The sequence below is a fragment of the Pangasianodon hypophthalmus genome, chromosome 28, assembly GCF_027358585.1.
Source record: "Pangasianodon hypophthalmus isolate fPanHyp1 chromosome 28, fPanHyp1.pri, whole genome shotgun sequence".
Lineage (NCBI taxonomy): Eukaryota > Metazoa > Chordata > Actinopteri > Siluriformes > Pangasiidae > Pangasianodon > Pangasianodon hypophthalmus.
In genome coordinates this window covers 7,464,761-7,477,086 of record NC_069737.1, presented here as the reverse complement: position 1 = coordinate 7,477,086, position 12,326 = coordinate 7,464,761, and the positions used below count along the sequence as shown (strand labels likewise).

General features: G+C 39.1%; 1 long non-coding RNA gene across 1 annotated transcript; it reads right to left on the bottom strand.

Annotated features, from left to right (window-relative positions):
- Positions 1-201: 201 nt before the first annotated feature.
- Positions 202-12,010, bottom strand: LOC128317638 (uncharacterized). The gene is made up of 3 exons (XR_008301164.1): positions 3,160-12,010; positions 2,400-2,459; positions 202-2,307 (listed from the first exon to the last, which is right to left on the bottom strand). It is a non-coding gene; the product is annotated as an uncharacterized LOC128317638 (long non-coding RNA).
- Between the last annotated feature and the right edge of the window lie 316 nt (positions 12,011-12,326).

Genomic DNA, 12,326 nt, shown 5'->3' with positions numbered 1-12,326 from the left:
CTTACCTTTTTCCATAGCGAGATGTTATTTCCCGTTTTGTCTTCCCACTATGCAGTTCTTGGGGTAAATAAACATTTTTTTAAGGGGGCAGAAAGACTTTAAACATCTATTAGCTGTTAAAAGTACTCAGAGAACTTAAGACACCACGCAATTATATTGTTTTTTCATTTTTATTGGACAAAATTAAGTGTCAGTCCCACTACAGTAGTAGTACAGCTAGAGTAGTTACAGTACAGTACATTATTATATGACAATATCTGGTACAAATCTAAAACACAAAATTCCATATCAAAAAAAAAAAAAAAACAAGACAGCAATGGTAACAAAGCAGCATTGCGCGAGCACAAGCGAAAGAGACAGGTATGTGGATGAGATGGATAGAGAGCGGCTTGCGTGACGTCACTGCTCCGCCAGAAATTTTGTAATGTCTAAGGATGGGAATAAGTTATGATGTTTCTTTCTATGGCACAAATCTGCACAAACGTAGCACAAACGAATGGCATAGTTTTGGTGATTATTTAATTTCATGGGGTGCTAACTTCACCATTACCACATATTAGTAGGAAATAGTACATCAGTGATCTGAACAGTGATACAGTGTCTGTCTTTATCAGTGTAACATATTATATACAAACATGGTCTATCTATCGAGGCACATTTTGATTGTAGATAAATGAATAAATTTCAAAAGGATTGTGCTTTACAATAAAGTAATTTCTCAGATCATCCATCTTTCCTGGGATTTTATGCAAGAAATTTAACAGCATTTTAGTAAGAAACAATAGCAAATAATCAAAGGTAATTTAAATTTAACATAATTATCTGCATCTTTATATACTGAATGACAGAAAAAGGTAAAGTTACATTATTAGTGAAGTTAAAAAAGTTAAAAAAAAATTAAATAAAGTAAAAAAAAAAAAAAAAAAGTAATCTGTGAGGGATCTAGCCAGCAGTCTCAGTTTTAGGCTGCTAAAAAGATACATAATTCATAATTCTTTGATCATTTCTGTATTTTAGTGAGTAAGCCATGCATCATTTTAAGTTATAACATAAGGCTATGTTGATATTATGCTATTTGGTGCAGGAGTTTTTAAACATACTGGCAATTTACATTCAAACTAGGCTATAAGAGAGCTTAGGTTTGACTGGTGCAACTATCTATATATATATATATAATATATATATAGACTATGACAGTCACAATTACAAAAAAGAGATTGTTTCCTGGTGTTGCTGTTGCTTGACATGCAGTAGATTTTTAGCATATGTTTTCATTTACAAACTGCCATTTTATCCACAACTGCCTGACAATTGCAACCATAAGGACTTTTTTTTTTAATCATCTTCTGATATCTTCAGGTAGCACTCAGGGCTTCAGCTCAAACTGATGTCTGTTCAGTGTTCATCTCTGTGTGTGTTTGCTGCTTATGAACCCTGAGCTGCTCCTTACAGACCAGCACACATAGTAGGGGGTCTGAGATGACTCTCAAACTTATCAAAAAAACTGAGATTGCTGAAAATGGGTTATAAATGTAAAATTCACCATTGGCAATATAGAAGGCAAGCACAAGGACAGCTGGTGCACAGAAAGTGATAAGTGTGAGTGTGGAAATAATCAGCACTGCTGAGCCAGGCTTGATGTGGTCAGGTGCAGGAGAGGCTTTGCGAGCGAGTCTGCATATGATGGGTAAAAAGCAACAAGGCAATACGCTAAAAACCAAATTCAAATAAATATTTAAAAACTGACATCCATAGGCAAGCAGCCACAGAATGATGCAGGAGATGGTGGAGCAGAGTGGAGAGAAAACATGAGCAGACCCGAGCTGGTTTCTGAGAGAAAGCATGCTCTCCAGTGCCACAAGCAGGTGGAGGTAAAGACCACCATATGTAAATGCAAACCGTAAATAAATAAGAACCCTGTAATTAATCCAGTTAAAGGTTATATATCTTAACTCAATGAAATCTTTTAAATACTTTGACTTCATAAGGCTGTCTATTTGAGGGATTAAATATGACACTATAATTGCACTCAGGAGCTGCTCAGCCAAGTCATTAATGATGAGGAGGATGATGAAGGCTGAAATTCTGCCTCCATGTTTGCGGACTGTGTAAAAAACACGAAAAGTCCAAATCAGAGCTAGCAGGTTGACACACACACCAGCGACAAGTGGAATGATGACCATCAATTCATAATAACCATGAAGATGAATGGTAGGACCACCGTCATAAAATGTTATATATGGCATTATAGTATATGGGAAATACATGATCACTCCACGGTCTAAAGCAGTATCCCAACAGAGCAACCTTGAAAAACAACAACAACAAAAAAATTAGACAGATTGTGTGTATTGATGTGTCAACTGCAATGTTTCTTCAAGTTTATAACAATCACTTACTGAAGCCTCAGAAAGGACCCTGTCTGCTAAAGCCACTGGAAGAACACACCATGAGGAAACCTGAATAGAAATAACATGGGCAAAAGCACCAATCTTAGAATTTGACATTTTCCCGCATCTTTTTTTGGTTTATAATCAATTATAATGACTAATGAATAAGATAATATATAACAGAGAGAATATTATATTTATAATATTCATTATTATATAAAGAGTTCTATAATGAATAAGAGGATATTAGGCATATGCGCAGAGGATTATTAACAAAACTGTTATGAACTGTGACAGGAAATATTTAAAACTTCTACACATGAAAAACGTGATAGAATTTTGTTATTGATAGATGACAAACCACACTTAAGAAACATTCAGCAAATTAAATTTATAATTTAATAATAATAATAATAATAATAATAATAATAATAATAATAATATCACACTGTGTCCATACTAACCAGTGACATTAAATGTTCTTTGTCTCACAATCAGCATGATTTGCTATATAATATCAAAAAATATAAATAAATCCATTACTCATAATATTTAGTTATCAGAGTATTAGATTTGAGTGAAGTTCGAATTTATTATTATTATTATTATTATTATTATTACTACTACTAATTTTTATTGCTCTCTTTCTTATTGTTCTTATGTACCAGAAATAAAAAAAAAAAGAAACGATTATTTGAAAATTAATTTATAAGTAAATATTTATATACGGATTATTTAGAAACACCAATAGTTTGAAGTTTTCTCTTACCTGAAAAGTGATTCAGTGGTCTTTCTTTCCTTCACTTTTCTTTCTTTCTTGGATAAGTTTCTTTCTTTTCTGTGTTTCAGTGTATAAATAAAAGAAGTACATAAATACCACTACTACTATTAATAACATCGGTTTTGAATAGGTGTAATATCAATTTAAACTTTGTGAAAGAATGACTACATGCACTCTTAGACCCTTTTGTATGAGTAAAATGATTGTAGGTAATACAGAGAGGGGTATATATGTCTGTGTGCATGTAGTTTTGCAGATCTAATGTATGTGGCTTGTAGGCAGCTGAAATGCTACCACACAAACACCTCCCTACCAGATGCACACACCTTTTACTCTGCAGTCATACAGAAACATCTTGCTCCCATACACTCATTAAACAAATTGATTTAAACTTTCAAAGAAAATCATACTTGCACCCCGTGACCAGTTTATTAGGTACCTGAACCTTGTACCTACATTCACTGGGCATTTTACCAGGTAAAGCTACCTGGATATTTTTGTTTATGGACTGATTCTCAGCTCAGCCATAACACTGAGGTGTTAAAAATCTTAGATTCACTTGTACCGGTGCCACACACACTAAAATTCCACCACCATGTCAGTGTCACTGCTGTGTGAAGAAAGGTCCATCCAAATAATATCTTGTCAACATTTGTCCTATGGTGGTCCTTTTCCACTGGTGGACAGGTAGAAGGAGGGTGACAAATATTACAGAGCAACAGATAAGTTACAGTCATTAATTGCAAAGCACACCGTGTATATCCGTAAAATGGAATATAAGTACAAAGTAAGTGTTAAGATTAAGATGAGATAAAGCTGGTAGTAAAATAGTACTATAGATTAGTGCATTTAATGTGTAGTACCCTTTTAATCTAGATTCTACTCTCTCAAAACAATTTGTTGCTGGTAGCTTTTACTCTTGTCTGACTGCACTAAACATTGTAAAGCATTGTAGGTATGGAAGTACTCTAAATAGAAAATAGTCCACCTGAAAAAATATTATTGATTGACTTACTGAATCTTGTTAGGAAATTACCATGCTGGTTCTTGCAATTGCAAAATGTATTACTATCATGCTTATCTGTGAGCTTTAAGGAGCTCAGCTTTAAATTGCTTTAATCATATTGTCTCTTTAATCCCTTAATCTTTAATACTTGATATCATGTGAATGGAGGCCATCACAGAGTCTCAACAAGGCTTCAGCTTTGGTGTTTTTGGACCCCAGCCTGAGAAGTTCACAAGTTCAGATTCAGGATTCATGGATTCTCTCTTTGCGTATTTGATGCATTCAAGGTTTGTATGATCAGTGAGGATCAAAACCAAATAATTTTTTAAGGTTGTGGCCACGAAGTTACTGCTTCTACCTTTGTTTGGTCCATCTCCACTCCCTGAGTGTCTATGGTATAACTGAGGTATTTAACTGAGGCCTGGAAGAATTCACATTTCTCCACTTTGATACATGATTTTTATATTCTTGATCAGAGGATAAGAAGATCATAAAGTCATATACAATGCCAAAATGGTTAACGAATTCACAAAAGCCTGGATGAGGGAAGGGGCACTGACCAGACCATGGAACATTGCCATGCATTTGTAGTGCCTGAAAGTAGTAATGAAGGCTGTCACTCATCCCCTCTGTGACATGTTATAATTGGATGCACTTCCTAGTTAACACTTCTCAACTGTTTGAGAGCTGATGGAACCATAGGTCATGGATACCTGTACTTCACTGTTACTGCAGTCAAGTCTCAGCATGTTTCTCTCCTTTGTTCCACAAAAAAGAGCCCTGCAGCTTCAGGACAGTTGGAGAGATGAATGTTGGCCATTCCTAATACTAATCTCCCCTAATACTCAGGTGAGAGTGACCTCTGCTGACTAGAAGGTGTAATATCCCAGGCTGATTTATTTGTTTAGGTTGTTTATCTTGTCCATTTAATTGTGTTGTCATTTCCCTTTTATGTCACAGCCTGATGATAAATCATCTTGTAACACTGAGTTATAACAGTCATTCATTTCCTGTTCACAAGAATAAGTATAGCTATTGATTTCTAGGTTACATTGCTGGTTTTACACCTGAGATGGAAGCTATAGTGTGTGTACAGTACAGACTGCATAGGTGCAGTTAAACAACTTACGGAAGAAAGTGGTGTGTTATCTAATGATGTATTACACAACATATAATGATTTCTACTGAGATGTCTGAGCAACATTAAAAAATTGTGTCTTTGTTCTTGTCTGACACACTGCTTTTGGATTACATGCATTTACAATAGCTAGTGACATAACCACTTATCTTTATTATATCTTTATGAAGTTTTTTTTTAATTTTTTTTTTTACATACAACAGACCGCGTGTACTACATTTTTAAATGCACACTGTCTATCAGCAGGTTGGACTAACATATCAGTAGAAACCTTTTAACAATGCTAGGAAGATGTGGCAACTTGAGTTTGTAAAACCAAAATCTCAAAGCTACAAATGCTCAGGTTTGTGATTCTGTCAGGTGACAAGTAAGGCTTGGAGTACGCTTCTCTGTTTCCTCATGTTTTCTTGTGTTGATGTGTCTTTCTGACCCAGAGCAATAGCTTCCAAGAGGCATAATCCACAGAAGCTGCTCTTGTGGCCATTACTGGGAAGCTTCATACCACTAGATCAGCCAAACTGTCATCAGTCCTCATACTCCTTGATCTTTCAGAAACCTTCATCACAGTCAACCAGAAGACTCTCCTATCCATCCTCATTAGTGTTGGAATTTGTTACATGTATATGCAATTTAATACAGTTTAGATAAATAGATAGCAAGAAAGATCCATTTAAATCTACATTTTGCAAGTTTCTTTTTTCTAAGATTACCCCTAGAGGAGAAAGTCAGTAGAGTAACAAGAGGTTAAATGTTAAGTTGCTCCTCACAGTTATATTTTTACATTATATTATTGAAAAAACAATAAACAAAAATGCCAAATGATACAGCAGTTTGTTACAGCAGTTCTCATTTACAAACCATTTTTAAGCCAATTGATCAAATATTTGTCAATTAATTTATACAAATAATCAATTATTAAAATATTAATTTTTGCAGCCTTAATGTACACTTTCCAATTTTCTAACCACTTAATTTAAAATATTCAGAATTACAGTTGTGACACGTACATATGCTTTAAATATGATTGTAGAACCCTGGTGTGTGTGTGTGTGTGTGTGTGTGCAGAGAAAGATTCGGGAGGCAGGTGGAATATCAGCAGAGCTCGGGGCTCATGGAGTCATTGGAGCTGGACCTAATCAGAACAGAGAGTAAAGGAGCTCCCCAGTAGGTAATACTGTAGGGTGAGGAATGCCCACTTGATGGAAAGACACTCTTTCTCGATTGAAGCTTCCTTACTGGAAGCTTCCGACTGATGTACAGCTCCTTCCCCAATACCACCTAGGACAAAACAGCCAACAGCCCTCTGTCCAATCATCAGTCTGCAGAAAAAGGAGAAAAAGTCAGGAGAATGCTCTCTGGAATGGTGAGAGGTGGCCTAATGAAGGGACAGGGGTGAATTGGGCCACATTTTGAGACTTACCAGCTCCCCTCCTCAGTCCCAGCTCCTCCCTCTTAGGAACCATCATCACCAGAGCCACAGGAACTGCTTCTCTCCACGGCTTCAGGAGGTGTTGTATTTCACGTGCATAGCATCTACCCATTCACCTTACCTCATAGTCGACTTCTCTGTCTTGTCGTGTGACCTTGCCACGTCACGAGTAATTTAGAGCTCGACATGGGTAGTAAAACATAGTATCTCCCAGTGCAGATTCCCATAGCTGAGTACCCATGTTGTACAGTCGGTACTGTCATTCTTGGGTGTGATGCAAATTCTCCTAGGTTAGGCGATTTAAAGTGTGGAGTGTTCTCTCAGGTGCAGAACAGATATTTTCAAGCTTTGGATTGAACCGTTTGACCAGCCCATCTGTTTGCAGATGGTAAACGCTGGTGCAAATCAATTTAATCCCTAATAATATGTACAGTTTGCAAAGAGTGCGTGACATAAAGGACATACCCTGATCAGTCAGGATCTCTTTCGGTATTCTGACTCGGGAGATTACGTGTAAGAGTGCATCTGCAACACTACATGCTGAGATGTTGCGATTAGGCATTGCTTCTGGATATCGTGTTGCATAATCCACTATGACTAACACAAAGCGATTCCCTCGCATGCACCACTGTAATGGCCCGACGAGATCCATACCAATTCCTTTGAAGGGGACCTCGATTAAGAGAAAAGGGCACAATGGGACTTTTGGGGTGGCCAGCGGATTCATCAGATGACGTTCATGACAGGCTGCATACAGTACACCTCTGTACACCGCCACGAATGCCCGGCCAATAAAAACTAGTCATTAGATGGTTGAGTGTTTTATCGTGTCCTAGATGCCCAGCCATGGGATTATTATGAGCTGTCTGAAATAGCATTTCCCGACGGCTCTTCGGTACTAACATTTAACTTGTTTTTTTCGATAGTTTAAGTGTCCTGTATCACTTGATATATAAGCTATCTTTAATAACTGAAAAATAGGGGTAGATTAGTAGATCTGACCATCGATTACTCTCACTTGGTCAAAGGCATGGCAAAGAGACTTGTCACGCTTCTGTTCCAAAGAGAAGTCCCTAAGGGGAAACCACGTAGGCGGGTAGGGGACGGAGCTCTCCCCCTCCTCCAAGTCATCATGACACAGCACAGACGTTGATGGCCCCGGCACCACCAGCCAGAGCTGCACATACCCTACACCTTCCTACACTGCGTTAGAAGCCATCCACCACCATAAATTTTAGCACAATTATTCCTAAACCCCAGCCAATTTGTCCTCAAAATGAGGCTGGGAACAACCACCACCCATTTCATTGCAGAGGTCATTCCCACGCAACTGCCACACAATCAAAAAGACCCAAGAAGGCCCCCAGAACATCCATAGAGGCCATCTTCATGAGCATCGCATGTCGCACAGTGGCAGGGGACACAGCTGAAGATGTGGTGGGCTGCAGCAGCCTCTGGAGTGCCCACCGGCTCTCAGCCTGCTCCTGCACAAGGGCTTAAAAGCATAGCTGCTGCTTGTGGATACAGACACAGATGCAGGTGACAAAAGCTAGTAGATGCATAAACAAGCTCCAGTTAGTCCAGAATGCAGCAGCGAGAGTCCTTACTAGAGCCAGAAGATATGACCACATCACCCCTATCTTATCCACAATGCATTGGCTCCCAATCAAATTTTGTATTGATTATAAAATATAAATCACTAAATGGTCTCACGCCACAGTACCCAAGCAAACCTTTGGTCTTTTATGATCTGCCACGAATATTTAGACCAGAAGTGCAGGCTATTCGTTGGTACCTCAAATGGTGAGGGCTACACGTTAGGGTAGGGCTCTCTCTTACAAAGCCCCACAGTTATCGAACAGCCTTCCACTTAGTGTTCAGGTCTCACACACAGTCTCAGTGTTTAAGTCTAGGCTGAAAACATATTTGTTTAGTCAAGCCTTTTGTGAATAGTTTTTCTTAGGTAAAGGAGTGGGTCTGGAGGGTTCACAGGCATAGAGTTTTGTGGTGAACTGGGATGTTTGGATGCTGTGGCCCCCATGCTGTGGAGTGGCTGGCTGCCTTATGTACCAGGGTGCCCTCATGTCTGTGTTAGCTTCTGGCTCTCCCTTTTAGTTATGCTGTCATAGCTAATCTTCTGGAGTCCCTGCTAGCACTCTGCACACAAAGTACATTCTCCTTAACCATTAGAGGACAAAAGCTTACCTAACAATCTCTCCCTCTCTCTCCCTCTCTCTCTGTCGAGCTACACATGCTACTCCTGAGATCCCAGTGATCCTGACCCCTTCTGCTCTCCAGACCTGCCTGACCCATCCTGATGCCCTACTTCTGGTTGGAGTTCTCATCGGGTTGAGATCGCTTGCTGCTGCTGGGGGTGGCCCCATATGGGCGGCCTGAAGAACCATTTGGATTGCTGGGTATGGTGCCACCTGGGGGCTGTGGAGATGGCTTGAAGATCTCATATGGGGAGCTGTACAGTGACGGCTTGGGACTGCGATTGCTGTGGTGGCTTTGGGGCTGCGGTTGCCACAAGCAGCTTCATACTCGGGACATCAGTGGACAGTCGATAAGTTGTGATGAATTTACAGGTTGCACATTTGCACTATTTGTCCATATAGTACACGATAATAGAAGGGATTTATTTATAATTGCACTATCCGTTGCACCCAGATGAGGATGGGTTCCCTTTTGAGTCTGGTTCCTCTCAAGGGTTCTTCCTCAAATTGTCTCAGGGAGTTTTTCCTTGCCGTCACCGTCACCTCTGGCTTGTTTATTAGGGATAAATTCACTTTAAATTGAATTGAATTGAAAAACTTTATTTATAAAGCTTGCAGACAGATCCAAACCATGAGACAAAAACAAGGTCAGAGAACAGGTAATGGTCAGGCGAAGTGCCAACAGTATAAACTGGGCTAGGCAAAGAACAAAAACAAAGAAGCCAGAAACAAGATCTAAACCAGAAAAGACTATGACAAAATACAAGGTTTGGTAACAACTGGTATGTGAACACACATCATATACTTTGCCATGAACGAATTGGGTGAGAGTCCTACAGTATTGTGGAGTGTCATTGAGTCTAGGTGTCTGTGATTAGTAATCATGTGAGTTGGAACTTGCGTGATGGGTGTCGGAGTCCATGGCGGCCATGTTTGTAGGCCGTGTGCTATTATGGGAGTTGTAGTTCGATGCTGATTCCGGCGTTGACATGACATTATCATGGAAGTCCTGATGAATTACTGAGTTATGTATCATTGCATGCCATGTATCATTTCAGATATATTCCCCTTTGAATTGCTGCTTGCCAAAACTTGTGCATCTCTGTGTTTTCAATACCAGGCAGTAACCCAACTATACACACCCTTGTGCACAACACAGTCAAGCATTACCAGCAAAGAATGACAGTCTACAATTATGTGAGGAATAGTGCATCTGCTTTTTGTGATGGGGTTAGTGTAGTGAAAACATCCTTCCATTTCCAAATGGTACACCCTAAACACCCTAAGTGGCAGCAGACACTGAATGATGATCAGAGGTGAAACACAAACCACTTCATGTTCTCTTCTCACTGAAATCTTTAAGGTATACTGAACTGTGGCAGTATTAGACAGCATAAGTCACAAAGCTGTATTATGTGTATATATATATATATATATATATATATATATAGGGACAGAAAACATTACTCAAACTAAGAAATGCTGTGTTCCTTTAAGTTACTGCTTTATCCTGGTCAGAGTTGTGGTGGATCGGGAGTCTATCCCAGTAACACAGCGCAAGGCAGGAGAAGTCACCCCAGATGGGATGCCAGTCCATATCAGGGCACACTATGTGTAAGTATAAATTTGTATTCTGGTATGTATGTCCAGGGTTGCTAGGGTTGCAGTTTTTACACCAAATTAGAATAGTATTAGAACAAATTTTTGGGTTTAAAAATCAAGGATTATGGGTGGCCTGAAGAACCGTGTGGATTGCTGGGAATGGTGCCACCTGGGGGCTGTGGAGATGGCTTGGGGATCTCATATGGGGAGCTGTACTGTGATGGCTTGGGACTGTGATTATTGTAGTGGCTTTGGGGCTGCGGTTGCCACAAGCAGCTTCGTACTCAGGACTCCATCAGTGGACAATGGATAGATTTTAACCAATCAGACTTCTTGCGAAAACTGTGATGAATTTACTGGTAGCACATTTGGACTATTTGTACATATAGTACACAATAATAGAAGGGATTTATTTATAATTGCACTATCCGTTGCACCCAGATGAGGATTGGTTCCCTTTTGAGACTGGTTCCTCTCAAGGTTTCTTCTTCATAATGTCTCAGGGAGTTTTTCCTTGCCACCATCGCCTCTGACTTCCCCATTAGGGATAAATTCACATATTTACAATATGACAATGTCCAATTGTGACAATGTCCATTAAAAGTTAAAAGCACTATACAAATAAAACTGAATTGAATTGAAAAACTTTCTATGACAAAGAAAAGACTATGACAAAATACAAGGTTTGGTAACAACTGGTATGTGAACACACAGCATATACTTTGCAAGGAATGAACTGAGTAAGAGTCCTAAAGTACTGTGGGGCATGATTGAGTCCAGGTGTCTGTGATTAGTAATCAGGAGAGTTGGAGTCCATGGCGGCCATGTTTGTAGGTCACGTGGTATTATGGGAGTTGTAGTTAAATGCTGATTCCGGCATTGACATGACATTATGGAAGTCCTGATGAATTATTGGGTTATGCCATGTATCATTACAGATATATCCCCCTTTGAATTGCTGCTTGCCCAAAAATTGTGCATCTCTGTGTTTTCAATACCAGGCAGTAACACAACTATGAACACCCTTGTGCACAACACAGTCAAGCATTACCAGCAAAGAATGACAGTCTACAATTATGTGAGGAATAGTGCATCGGCTTTTTGTGATGGGGTTAGTGTAGTGAAAACATCCTTCCATGTCCAAACAGTACACCCTAAACTCTGTAAGTTAACAATAATCTTGCAGAAAGTGGAAGCAGACACTGAATAATGGTCAGAGATGAAACACAAACCACTTCATGTTCTCTTCTCACTGAAATCCTGCACCAGTTCTTCCACCAAACCTCAAGCCTTCACACATCTGAAAAAAACCTGCTTTACTGAAGGACTATATTACCAATCTCACTAGCTAAACATATGTTTAATAAAGGTACTGATTGCTTAAGGTATACTGAACTGTGGCAGTATTAGACAGCATAGGTCACAACGATGTATTATAATCTATCTATTTATCTATCTATCTCTTTCTATATATATATATATATATATATATATATATATATATATATATATATATATATATATATATATATGTGTGTGTGTGTGTGTATGTGTGTGTGTGTGTATGCAAAGGCTTTGGGACAGGAAACATTACTCAAACTAAGAAATGCTGTGTTCCTTTAAGTTACTGCTTTATCCTGGTCAGAGTTGTGGTGGATCCGGAGTCTATCCCAGTAACACAGCGCAAGGCAGGAGAAGTCACCCCAGATGGGATGCCAGTCCATATCAGGGCACACTATGTGTAAGTATAAATTTGTAATCTGG